Source organism: Nymphalis io, chromosome 9 (assembly GCF_905147045.1).
Source record: "Nymphalis io chromosome 9, ilAglIoxx1.1, whole genome shotgun sequence".
NCBI lineage: Eukaryota > Metazoa > Arthropoda > Insecta > Lepidoptera > Nymphalidae > Nymphalis > Nymphalis io.
This window is the reverse complement of record NC_065896.1, coordinates 8950441-8963920: the sequence shown is the minus strand read 5'-3', so window position 1 is coordinate 8963920 and position 13480 is coordinate 8950441. Positions and strand designations below refer to the sequence as shown.

The 13480-nt window shown below is 30.8% G+C and overlaps 1 protein-coding gene across 1 annotated transcript in view; it reads right to left on the bottom strand.

Moving 5' to 3' along the window:
• Window positions 1–13210, bottom strand: part of LOC126770686 (uncharacterized) — a 36267-nt gene extending 23057 nt beyond the window's left edge. Inside the window, exon 1 of the mRNA XM_050490197.1 lies at window positions 13007–13210. The gene's annotated coding sequence lies outside the window, so the exon portion shown is untranslated. The remainder of the gene's footprint in view (window positions 1–13006) is intronic.
• Between the last annotated feature and the right edge of the window lie 270 nt (window positions 13211–13480).

Sequence of the window (13480 nt, the reverse complement as noted above, 5' to 3'; positions counted from 1 at the left end):
AAAATATAATCAAGCATAAACTTCAAGAAATACTTTCCAAATACAATATTCTTGTAAGAAAGCTAACAAACACCTCAAGGGATTTTAATGTCACGTACAAGAATATACTTGTCTGTCTAGGAATATAAACATAAATTCGCTCATGGCAACTAGAGTAGTCTCTTATAAATATATTAAAAAAAATATGATAAAATCTAGTGATAATTGGTTGAGGATAATTGACTTAAAAAAACTTTTCCCTAAAAGAACATGTACATATATTTTGAAGAAGATCTAATTTGTAAACGAACTTTTTCTTTGCATAAACATTGAAAAGATTAGACTAGTAAAAGAAAACAAAAGGAAATTAGTATGTTTTTATTGATCGAAGAGAGTATCAAACAAATAAGGCGTTTGATTTACCTGGCGCTTTTTTACCTGTTTCACTAAAACTGCGCTGTGTTTTGTAATTAAACCTAAGAAGTCACATAGCCTACAGTGTGCAATCATCTTTGATATGTGACATAAGAGAACGTTCAAACGTTTTGTCAATAGAAATTACGTTATAACATAAATATTTTGATGAAGGCTTATATAAATATTTTGAAGGTAAAACACATAGACGCATGGAAGATATTACAGAAATAAGAAGCTCATGATCACGTCTCTTAGTTTATTTAAAATCCTTACGCTTTTCATCAGTTTCTTCAACATCTTCTCTTTAACTGAAAAAATTAAAAATTTCCTCCAAATATTTAAAAATGTAATTTTAATGTTTGAAAAACAACATAAATAAATTAGCGGAACAGGAACACTTAATAAAAAAATAGTGTAAATACTAATGAATATAAAAAATAGATTAACAGGGTCACCTGATGTCACCTTTGCACATTGACATCAGCACGGCAAGAAATACAAACCACACCTTTTGGTCTTCAATTACACTGGTTGGCTTATCTTTCACGCCGAAATACAGCAAAACAGGGTTGTGATGTTTGTCGATGGAATAATTGGTGATCCCAACAATGGATAAAAACTCCTCTAAAAGTAAAGTTACTAAAAAAATAATGTGTTTTTTATTTAAACAAAATACAAAAAAAATGCTTAGATGATATATGGTCTTTTCTGAAATATTCAAAGTTGATAGAGGCAACTCTTAAGTAAATTCACCCATGAACCCAACTTCACCAAAGCTGCTGACTTTGTTGAAAAGCTTACGTTACTTTACCACTTTGGTACAGATTAAGTTTACTTTGATTACATTAAATACACATAATGCAAAACTACTTAATAATAAAAAAATGTATTATGTTAAAGTATTGATTTAACTTAAACATTTTAGGCTTATAAGTACTTTCGACAACATAGTTAAGTTTTAAAAGAACTTCGTACAAAAATATAAAACTAATTTACTTCATATAGGATTCTTTTAATACTATTAGCAATTCCATCCATCCGTCCCTTTGATCCTTCATCACTTTGATAACGAGATTTACGTGTCAATTTCCTAAGCACTGCTATTTATATTTTAATATCACAGACTGTTTGGAAATCATAACAAGTTATGGTTTCTAAGTTTTAAATGCGATTAAGATCTTATTTTCATCATAGATACTTATATATGCGACCTTGTATTAATATCTTAGTAAGTTAGTATTCATTATGTTCAGAAACTATTGAATTATATTCCCGCAATAGATAGATTGTTTCAACAGAAAGGTTTGGTTATACAATTTATGAATATTTTGTGTAAACTAGTTAATACTTTAATAATATTATAATATTTGTTTATTATGCCGAAAACAAGTGATTTCTTAGAATTTCCATGGTTCGACGTAGTTTTATATGAATATTCAAATTGCTGGGGCAGGTTTATCAGCACGGTAGGCTTGTTCATATCATACTGATGACCAAACATTTTTGCGGATTTATTTTATGGCTGATTCTTAGATACACGAACATATATTATACAAAAACGTTTATTTCTTAATACATATAACTCTATTGGATTACGCCAGTAAATATCCCATTAGGAATAATTTTTCGGATATCGTCATATTTCAGCAAATTTATACAATACTTTAATGAATTACACACATAAACCTATCACATAAATTCGTTCACAATCCATTGGTGAAAATCGTTTGAAAATTCGTAGTTTTTGAGATTATCGCGCTTAAACAGACAGACAGACGCTGTGGAGCAGCTTTGTTTTATAATATGTAGTGATTTAGGTTTTGAGCGCGATACTACAATAATATATTATAATATTTCGACAGGTGTCTGAATATAATAGATAAAGACAAAGAAAGAAATATGTAATATATATATATATATATATATATATATATATATATATATATATATATATATATAATAAGAAGAATATAGAGATAGAGTATGTACAATATTTTAAACGTTAAAAGAAATGTGTTTCTATTGCTTCTAATGACTCAAGTCTTGTAGATACTTAGTGCAAAATCAGGTCATTACACATATGTATATACGATCGTTACTCAATCACGCACGAATGCCTAGACGGATTCTAGTAATAAAATGTCATATAAATTGAATGTGTGAATTGAATTAATAAATAATAATATAATAAAAACAGTCATTTATCCTCATGCTGTTTCGTTATTTTGAATAAAATATTTTTAGAAATTTATTAATAAATTTCATTTAAAACGATGTAAGATTAAATTAATAGAAAACTATAAATTAAATTTCAATTTGCATTTTGCATTATAATTGAAAACGTTTTAGTAATATTACATAATAAAATAGCGGGTTTTAAAATGTCTTTTGGAATGAATTACCGTATAAATTATACCAATATTTACAGCTTAAGCACGAACTGATTTATCTTGAGTATAGAATTTTATCTCAGACCCAGAAAATGATTTTATAACAGATGTAATTTTTTTTTATATACTTTATTATTTTTATTAATGGACTGTAAATCACTATGTTCATTGGTATTCTTACAATATTCTGTTTATCTATAAAAAAACTAAAATCCGAGTACGGAAAAAAAGCGAAATATTACAAATAAATAAGAAAATATTCTTGTCCGAATTTATCATCTACTTCTAACTATTCATTTATTTGTCATCTAATATGTAGACAACTTATATATTTTTATTGAACACATACAGTGTTGGTACATACAATGCGATCAAGTCACTCTTTAGTCGAATTATGATCGATAGTTTAGAATATAAGTGAGAACAGATAGACAAACCAAGAGCCAAATGCTGCCAATCCCAAGCGAATTCTTCGATCGGCTTCCTTCTCGAGATTTACAAGCCTACCTATATTTGTTTTGTTGACTTCTCAAAGGCATTTTACTCAGTAAAATGGTCCAAACTATGGAGGGTGTTGCTGGACATAGGTACACCGAAACACTTAGTTCATCTTCTTAGGCGCCTTTTCGTAAAAGCGCCTAAGGTAATGCGTATTGCGCTTGAGGACTGGAGTGACGGTGCTGCAGTTGGTGGGCCCAAGATTACAAATTTGCGTCTGTTTGCATCCGACGCGGTTCATATGGAAGAATTGCTTCTTAAAATGGAACAGGTATGCGAAGAATTCGGATTAAAGCTTAACCGCAGTAAGACGAAGATGATGATCGTAGACCGGCCGAAAAACAACTGGCAATTACGAGAACTGCAATGGAGAGGCTGAAGAAAATATAGAGGAACAGAACATTATCAAAGCAACCAAGATCCGGCTCGTACTAACGCTTGTTTTCCCCAGATTTTTATACGCTGCGGAGACGTGGACTTTGCGGCAGGTCGAAAAAAAGAAGATCGATGCTCTGCAGATGTGGTGCTGGAGACGAATGCTAAGAGTTTTGTGGACCGAATTTCGCACCAATATCTCCATGCTTTAAGAACTCGGCATCAAACAGCGTCTTTAGGCGCTGGTTCCAAAGCGCATACTTACATTTTTTGGACACGTCTCCCGGCAAGGAAATGACCCCATAGAGCGCCTTGTTATTCAAGGCAAAGCAAGGATGGCACCAGACCACGTGGAAGGACGCACATGCGATGGACCGACCAAATAAAAACAACTGTTGTCGGTCCTTTGCATAAATGCACCAGGCTCACCATTAATGGCAAAGGCTCGTGAGGCGAATAACATCTGCGCCGAAAAATTCATAATACTTTATGGCGACCACGACCGCTCTGACAAGAGTGTCACGACGAAGAAGAAGATAAACAAACAAACATACACTTCCTGTAATTAAATATTACAAGACTATGAGAGAACGAATCATAATTAGGTTTTGGATTGTATCTATTTATTGAAATTTGTGAAAACGTGATGCTACATACATTCCAATACTCGTATAGATTAATATTTACTTTTACTCGGTAACAAGATCGTGTCTGTACATGAAATATGCCATAAAAGATTAGTTGATCGATATAGGCATTGGTAATATAATACAATGAGGCCAATCCGAAATTGTCTAATCTGTTATAATTCTTTTATAATATTACATATTCAGGTGTCGACTTGTGAGTGTAGATCGCTTGAATCTCCCATTCAGATACCACGTGATCCCGACAAATGTTAACTGATGAAACTTCAGTCAAAAATGCATCATTTTATTATATAATTCCTGCATTGTTGATTGAGCACTGGGATAGGTGGCGCTGGGATGGAATCCAATTGAATACAACGATTTTTAATAAAAAATAAATGTAATTATTATTTCATTCGTACCCGTAATATTTATATTACAACTCTATAACAATCGGATACATAGTTATCGCGTAAATTAAAATGAAAATAAAAAAATTATGGCATATACGTGAGGCGCATAATAGTAGTTGTTACTCATTCTCTTCGCTCGGCGTGCTCGTAAGGTATCACTTCAAGGGTTGACCACTTGGGAGTTAATATTGGAAAAAAAACCGAACACAATGGCTATCTATGTAATTTGTGAAGATTATCGTTAGAAAATTTCGAGTCTGTAAATTTTAGTATTAAGAAACACGAGTGTGATGTGAATGGAGACCGACGCAAGTACCTCTTCTTTTTCATCCCCATCGGGATATAATTTCGTGAAGCCATTTTTTGTGTCTTTGTAATAAAATAATCATCTTTGTCAATTTCAATTATATACCATTAATATTATATATATTATTATTATTTATAGTAGGCAAACAATGTTGTCTTCTTCTTTCGAATGTCAAATCAATGAGAGAAAGAACAAAATCACAGTTTAACCAAACAGCCGCTAAGCAACGTTTATAAGTAAAGTCGTATAGTTTTACAATAATCGCCATGAATAGACACGCTATTACAATATATCCTTTTATGTCAAAATCTCATTTCAGACTTAAGTCATCGATTGAATGAATAAAAAAATGTATATATAGAAATTCAATTAGCATATTCATGCTAATGATATAAATAGCCTATTTTATTGGCGTATTCAGACGACGATAAAATAGGCATTCAGTAAGATCTATAAACACATTCGTGTTGATTAGGGAGTGTTATTAAAGTGTAAACAAAGCCTGATTTTGAAGCAGGCTAATTATCTTTGGAAATTAAGCACAGAGCAAATAGTACACAATGTGTCTGTTGACTCATATGTTAATTTGTATATGGCATAATACAGAAATATATTACCTACTCATGCAGACATTTATGATATACGGGTAATGTTCGATATGGATTATGACGTAAACTTTACCTGTATCAAGCCTGTCTATATATCTCTATGGTATATTTAAGTATCTACTTTTTAACCAACTTTAATTATCTGTAGAATTAATGCGCAGCTGTTTATTGTTTGCGTATGACTTGTTTGAAGAACAAAAAGATATAACAAGAGATTATTATTCGGAAGAAACGTTAAATTTTATAAATAAATTTAAAAATTATTGGTTTTATATTTATATATATTTTATATATTAAGGTTTATTTATAAGTTTAATTAAAAAAAGTCACAAGTAGTAAAATTTTTACTCCACTAAACTAAATGACTATTTTCCACGTTCCTAGCTCAAGGTTTCTTCTTTAAGAATGCTAAGAATTAGTATTCAAATAGTAAGTTCGTTTCAAGCTATTTGTAAATGCCATTTGTACATTTAGATAAATTACGTCCTAACAACATTTCTAATTGAACAGACATCATTAGCGTCGTTCTCAATTCTCATCTATTTGTCTTTCAGCAAAACTGTAATACTTAACTCAAATTATCCGCGTATCTTATCTTCCAGACATGTTTGCAAATGAACACAAACAAATTTTATGAGTTTAATCAACTTACTTTTTAATGAATAGATTTAATGTGTGTTTTGACAATAACAGTAGTCTAGAAGGATTAATCCTACAGTATATTTCATTGCACGAAATAAAAAAAATGTTATTTAGTACTACTAGATACTAAAAACAAAAAAAAAATACGTTTAAGGCTCTTATAAATAATAACAACGTGAAGAATATAAGTATATTGAAATAATTTTGCCATAACATCGGCATAATAGAATAAAAAGGAAAGTAATGTTTGTCATATTATCTAATTTATTTAGAAAAATGTTCTTCAATTGATGTAAAACTTTTGGTAAAATTATAGTTTTATATAGTTTAGATGATGGATTATATCATGTGGCCGAGGAAAAAATTTATGATACAGCGGTCGAATTCTACTAAGCTACAAGATTACGATACCTTCCCAATTCTAGTCCGATCCAACTTTGACTATTCTATATTTAATCGGATCGGAACCGAACCGATATATGTTAGTATATACCGTTATGTCAAAAACAAACTTAATTGTTAACTTTTATGCAAATATTCGATAATTAAATTGAAGAATAGGAAAATGGATACCGTTTATCCGTTTTCCATTCTAACGATCACGCTTCGATTTTGACAATTTGTTAGTAGAATTGGTTCCTACGATTCCTAATTGTTATGTGGTAAACCCTGCCAAAGTATAAGAGTCGATTCACATTAAGTCGGTCTAACATATTATCTATAACTCTCAAAATTGTTTATATATTGTCGTATGTATTTTAATACTGTAGACTATTCACATTAATGGAACCAGATCTGATAAATATCGAAATGATATAATAAACTTCTGCTGTGATTAAAATGTGTAGTTATTAGTACGAAGGTTTTTTTTTCGGTGTTCACACCTATCGCATCGACTTACGATCCACCCTTTTATTCATTTCCATCGTACATGGTAATATCAACCCTTACAACAGATATACATATGTACCTATTCAAACTGTATTGAGCTTAAAACTTTAAGCTGACCTTTTGCGAAAGCTATTGCTTACACTTATCCGATAATAAATTAAAGAAATACGATTTAATAGATTTTTATTACTCTTCTTGAGAATTATTTTGTTAGTAGATTGGTTTCTCGCTACTACTGGATGTTAAGAGTAACAAAGTGTTGGTTATTAATGGTTGGGCTTAACACAACAAGGCCGCTATATCATAATAATAATAATAAATAACTTTATTCACCAAAAAGAAACAAAGACAAAAAAAAATTTAAGGTACAAAACCATAAAAAAGAGATATGTATATGCATTAAATGTATTTTTTCTTTTATTATTTTGATGGTAAGTGGTTACCAACGCCTATAATCATTGGCATTGTAAGAACTGTTAACCATCGCTTACACCTTCAATGCGCTACCAACCTTGGGAACTAAGATGTTATGTCCCTTGTGTCTGTAATTACACTGGCTCTCTCACCCTTCAAACCGGAACACAAAAATACCAAGTACTGCTGTTTTGCGGTAGAATATGTGATGAGTGGGTGGTACCTACCCAGACGAGCTTGATTTTTTGCACAAAGGCCCTACCACAAGTAAAATTTTATTATTTTAAATTTTATTATAGTGTAATTACAGGCACAAGGGACATAACATCTTAGATCCCAAGGTTGGTGGCGCATTGGTGATGTAAGCGATGGTTAACATTTCTTACAATGCCAATGTCTAAGGGCGTTTGGTGACCACTTACCATCAGGTGGCCCATATGCTCGTCCACCTTCCTATTCTATAAAAAAAAAATATTATCAAATAATCGTATCCATTATCGTATATATATACATATATCGTAGCGTAGCTATTAGCTGTAACCAATAGGTTGGTTGGCTGCATATTGGTGAGCTGATTAAAATCAATGTCTTGTTTCATAATCTATCTGTCTAATTATTGTAGATGAGTATAATATAAAAATAATATAATAAAGATATAACTGATCGCTATCTGTACAGGGAAGATATACGAGTAAAACTATATTCGGGGCCCTTATCAACGTAATAGAACCCAAAACAATGATTGTTAAATTTTTTGTTTGTTTATCTGTAGATTTGTGCTAGCCTTGAATGGCTTAACTGATTTGGATGCGGTTTACTAATGTTATGTAGCAAAATTCACTTAAAATTTTGTGTATGTTTTATTTCAATCGGTTTATAAATAAAAAAGTCATGTCAATTTAAAGAATCCTGTCGAACATTTATTCGATAAAAATGATTTAAAATAAATTTTTAGTTGATATGGCTGAAACTTTTGGCATCTATAAATGAGTCTGTAAAATGATTATGATTGAAAGTTTATAGGAACAAAACAAAGTTAAAAAATGTTCACTTTTAAAGACTTAGATTTTTCCAATGTAAGTTGAGCTCTGATCTATCAATCATATTAAATAGGGATCAGCTAATGCTGGATATACGTCGGTAAACGCGCTCACGCGTATATGTAAAGCGCGCCGATTGTCGCGCTGTTACCTACAGCATTGAATATTTGCATTGAACGCACGTATGTCGGAGACGCACTGCGCTCCCTGGTACTCCTCTAACTGTATTCGTTTGTAATCTATTTTGTTAGGTTACGGTAGTAATAGCTTATAAAAAAACTGCGCATATTACGGAATAAAAATATATAACAATATATGTAATACACAATTCTTTTGTTTTTCGATAGCATTTATTTAACTACCTATTGCCCGCGTTTTGTGCTTGCTCCTAAGTATAGGTATAGTATAAATGATTATATGGAAGTCTGTGATTTTAAAGCATAATAACAAGCATGAAATGTCATTCTGATAAGAAAAAAGTATATTATGGCGTTTTTTTTTACATTAGTGAACTTACTGAAAACTATTAATTCGATTTAATATATTTTATAGTGACTTAAGTTGAATCAAAATTTATTTTATGCATATCGTCCGATTTACGATGCTGCAGCTCGGATGTCCCCGTCATCCACGTCGTTGTTAATACTGTAAATGATCAAGTGCACAAATATTTTTTAAACTATTTAACTCACTGAAAACTTTATTTATCTATACTAATATTATAAAGCTGAAGTTTGTTTGCTTAAACGTGCTAATCTCAGGAACTGCTGGTTCGAATTGAAAAAGTATTTTAGTATTGAATAGCCCATTTATCTAACTATAGGCTATATAACAACGCTATAATATACGCTAAAACCAATAGGAGCGGAGCATCAATGAAAAATGTACCAAAAACGCGGAAAATTTATTAATTTTGGGAGCTTCCGTTGCGTGCGCTGCGTAAACGGTTAAGGTTAAGCAAAGGTTATATGACGGAATTGTTCCTCTTTAACAGTTTTAAAAAACTTCTGTGATGTCATATTTCCATCTGTATATATATATATATATATATATATATATATATATATATATATATATATATATAGAGATGGAATATAATATATGTATATATATTAAGGTTGGCTCACTACAACCTTTTGTATGGTAGTCAAAATTGTTCTAAAATAAAGCAGTATTCGCGAAGATGTTTTTATCAACATGGCATTAATTGTCATGAAAGATCGATCGATATAAGATCATAGACAGTTTTTAGTACTTTTTATTGTTTGACATATTTCAACAGGTAGTTGAGTGGGTTGTAAGTTTAAGTTTATAGGTTAGGTAAGTATTTTGTTTAGTCGCCGCATAAATTATTTTACACATTGTTATGGAAAAATTATACTTAGTCGGTTTGTTGATAATAAGTATAATACTTAATTTTTAAACGCACAGAGTTACCATTCAGTTTTAAAAGGCCACAATATCCTGTGAAGGTGTCGTTTGATTGTAAACGATAACTTCATAGGAAATAAAGCACAGGAAAAGACGTTCAAGTATGTCTGAATAGATTTAAGGGAATCTGTTTTTCTCATGGCCAGCTGCTAACTGCCCTTAGTGGTTTTTTTTTAAGTTATACGCGGGTGAAACTGCGGGCACAGCTAGTAATATATATATTTGATTAATAAAGCCTTTACTGACCCTGTCCAGCGTCAAAGCGAGTCGTTAGTACGTTATAAAATGTCAACAAAAGTTATTCATAATGCAAATACCGTATACAGTCCACCGTTACTCTCAGATTAAGAGCTTGGTATGCCCGTGACTAGATGGCTCAATGTTTTTATTATTTCATATGCTACTGAGGCTTAGTTATTATTAACATTTAGTTATTTCTTAATACGTAAGCAAATAAACATCAAACAATCTTTCGAATATGAGTTTTTTTAGTATACTTATCACAATATTATATATAAATAAGTAAAGATAAAACAGTTAAGCAAACTTTTCTCCTCTGTTTGCCAACCGATTTTTTGTTTGGTAGCTCTTGGTGAGCTTTAGTTTCAACAATAAAAAATTGGAAATAAGAGTAGTAAAAAAATATGTTCGTAATATGCCGATGTTTATTGAATTGAATTTCGAATGGCCGAACATGTGATTAATAAAACCATAAAAAGTACAATTATTAACTCTTTTTATACATGTTAAATCTAAGCATATTAGAGACATAACATCTACAACAACATTAATAATGTAATTGCAAAGAAAGAAAGCACTTCTCTAATACTAATACTAATTGGAGGAACGATTCTAGTTCTTTTTCTTTAACTGTTCGACTTTATTGCATCACTAGTTCTAGTATGGGCAATACGACCGTAATGTGAATTCGCTGTATGCTGTTTTCTAAACGAACTGAAACATTTTTTGCTCTAATTTAAAAATCGAATTAACTTTTAAATTTATTGTCAAAACTCTTTTGGGTATAAATGATTATAACTTACCTACAAATAATAGAAATTTCAATATAAATGTGTATAAATGATTTTCTTGAAGGTGAACAGTTTTTTATTACGTTCTTGTCTTTATACTAAAAAAATCGATTGTGCTGAACAACTATTGCATTGATAGTCGTTCAGCCAAAATTACTGTAGACTCGGAAATATGAAATTTGTAATATACGTTTAAATTTATATCGTAAGCATACGCTTAAAAAAGGATTTTTAGAAATTTTAACTTTAAATTGCGAAAATGGAACGAATTTTAATCGTACGAAGTTGAAGTTGGAACAGACGGCTAGTTTTACCTACATATGTAAAAACATCCTTTTTTTGATAGAAGTAGAATAGTTTGAGAATATAAATAAAATATGCTAAATCATTGTGTTACAAACGACATAGCATATGAATTGTACTTGATTGTTGAAAGTAAAATCAATGAGGTGCCTCGTGCGTGGGACGAAGTCGACAAAAATAAGTGTTGAAGAACACTCATTTGAAGTCATTTGTAAGTGTTATTTGATCCATGAATTATTTATTTGTTTTGTATTCTTTTGAAGACATTAATATAGAAAATGTATCTTAACATCGCTGTCATCTGTTTTTAAAAAAAGACTCAAGAATCAGTTACAAATATTATTTATGATGGTAATTTATTGGGCTATATAGATAGATACTATAAAGGTACATAAATATTATATTATTAACAAATGGTTAATATGAGATTGGGGAATTTTTTTAACATTTCTTTGAAACATACCATTGCCTCGTCATTCCTGTTTAACATAATGTACATATGTTGCGGATAATAATAGAACTGTGCTAATACAGTTGCTTCATTCTGTTTTTGAAAGTTATTAAATTATAAGAAATAATATTTTTCCAAATGGTGTTCATCGTTGCCCATAGACACTAGGACTGTGAAACGCATAAACCAAAACACCGTCAATTAAACTGTATTTAAATTATTTTCTAGTTGCCTGTTATTATATTAGGACATATCCTTTAAATAGTACATTTTGACCGTCGAACAATTTGTGAGTGGGTGCGGTACCTACATCAACCCAAATGGACCCAAAGCCTACTACCGTTAAAATGTTATAGTTAATGTTCATCACCAACTATAAATATTTGCAATCTGGTTATCGTTATATATACATTGTTTATTCAAATTACAAAGTAAATATTGCTATTTAGCGGTATAAATGAAAAATGTACCTACCTGGCTTCCACAAAGGCCTTACCTCTAGTAAAAGTATTAAAGATGATTAAATATTTATTAATTTAATGAAAAAAATGTTTTTCGGCGTAAACCCACTTTATTTAAGAAAATATTATTGAATTAGGAATTCATAATGGATATATATTCATAATAACTTGTAAATGTAATTGTTCTAAACCGAAATAAGGTGACTAGTGGAAGGAATTGCATGGTTACATATAAAAAGGACAGAAATACAAGAAAAAAATCACACAAAACAAAATTGGAGATTTAGGAAAGTAGAATTGAATTACTAGCGTAGACTGAAAACGGTAATTCGTTTTTGTCGACCTAAAACGATGCCTTTATGAAGACAAGTGATAATGGTTTAACGCTACGAAAAGTTGTCGAAGCATTATTAAAAATATGAAAATAATCGATTTGAAACTAGCAGCAGCGATTTTTTATGGTCGTTTTAGTTTGCCAGTTTAATATTTCTTGTATATTTATAGGCGAATATTTATAGTATAGCACTGCTCATAGCATATTTCAGTATTATATAAATAATGAATAAAATTTCTGCATAATATTTTAATACTTCTTCAAATTATTAGATTTTTTTAAACTAAATAGTTTTGACAACATTGCGCATTAATTTTAACGTTAGTTACAATGAAAGCTTTATACTGTCAATGTATTATCAAGATTTATTTTATAAATGTAAATGTAATTACCAATTCCAATTCATCTAAAGTGCGTACAAATCAGCGTTAAATCCTTTAATCCACAGCATAATCCAGGGCACTAATAAATAATAGTCGCTTTATCGGGTCGCCTCACGAAGGAGCACTTCACATTTTCGAATCGGAAATATTTGAAGCAGCTTTCCGGTTGGTAGTCATTTATGTTCCGAAGAAGTTCGATCGTAATAGACTTTAATTCACAAAGCGAGCGTCCGGAACGCTGTCCGGGAGAGCACTGGAAGTCGCTGCGAGTCTTGCTCTCGTGTCCCGGGTGTGACGCCGCGCCCAAACCGTCAGCTGAATTTGTTGAGGTATTCTCTGGTTTTCATCCCTTTAACTTTTACGTTTGAAGACTTACATTTCAAATCGCATTGTTTTGTAAAAGGATTAAAATGTGGCTCAAACTATTGTTTTGTATCATACAATTCATTTCATTAATTTTTTTTTCAGTTATAATTCGTAAAG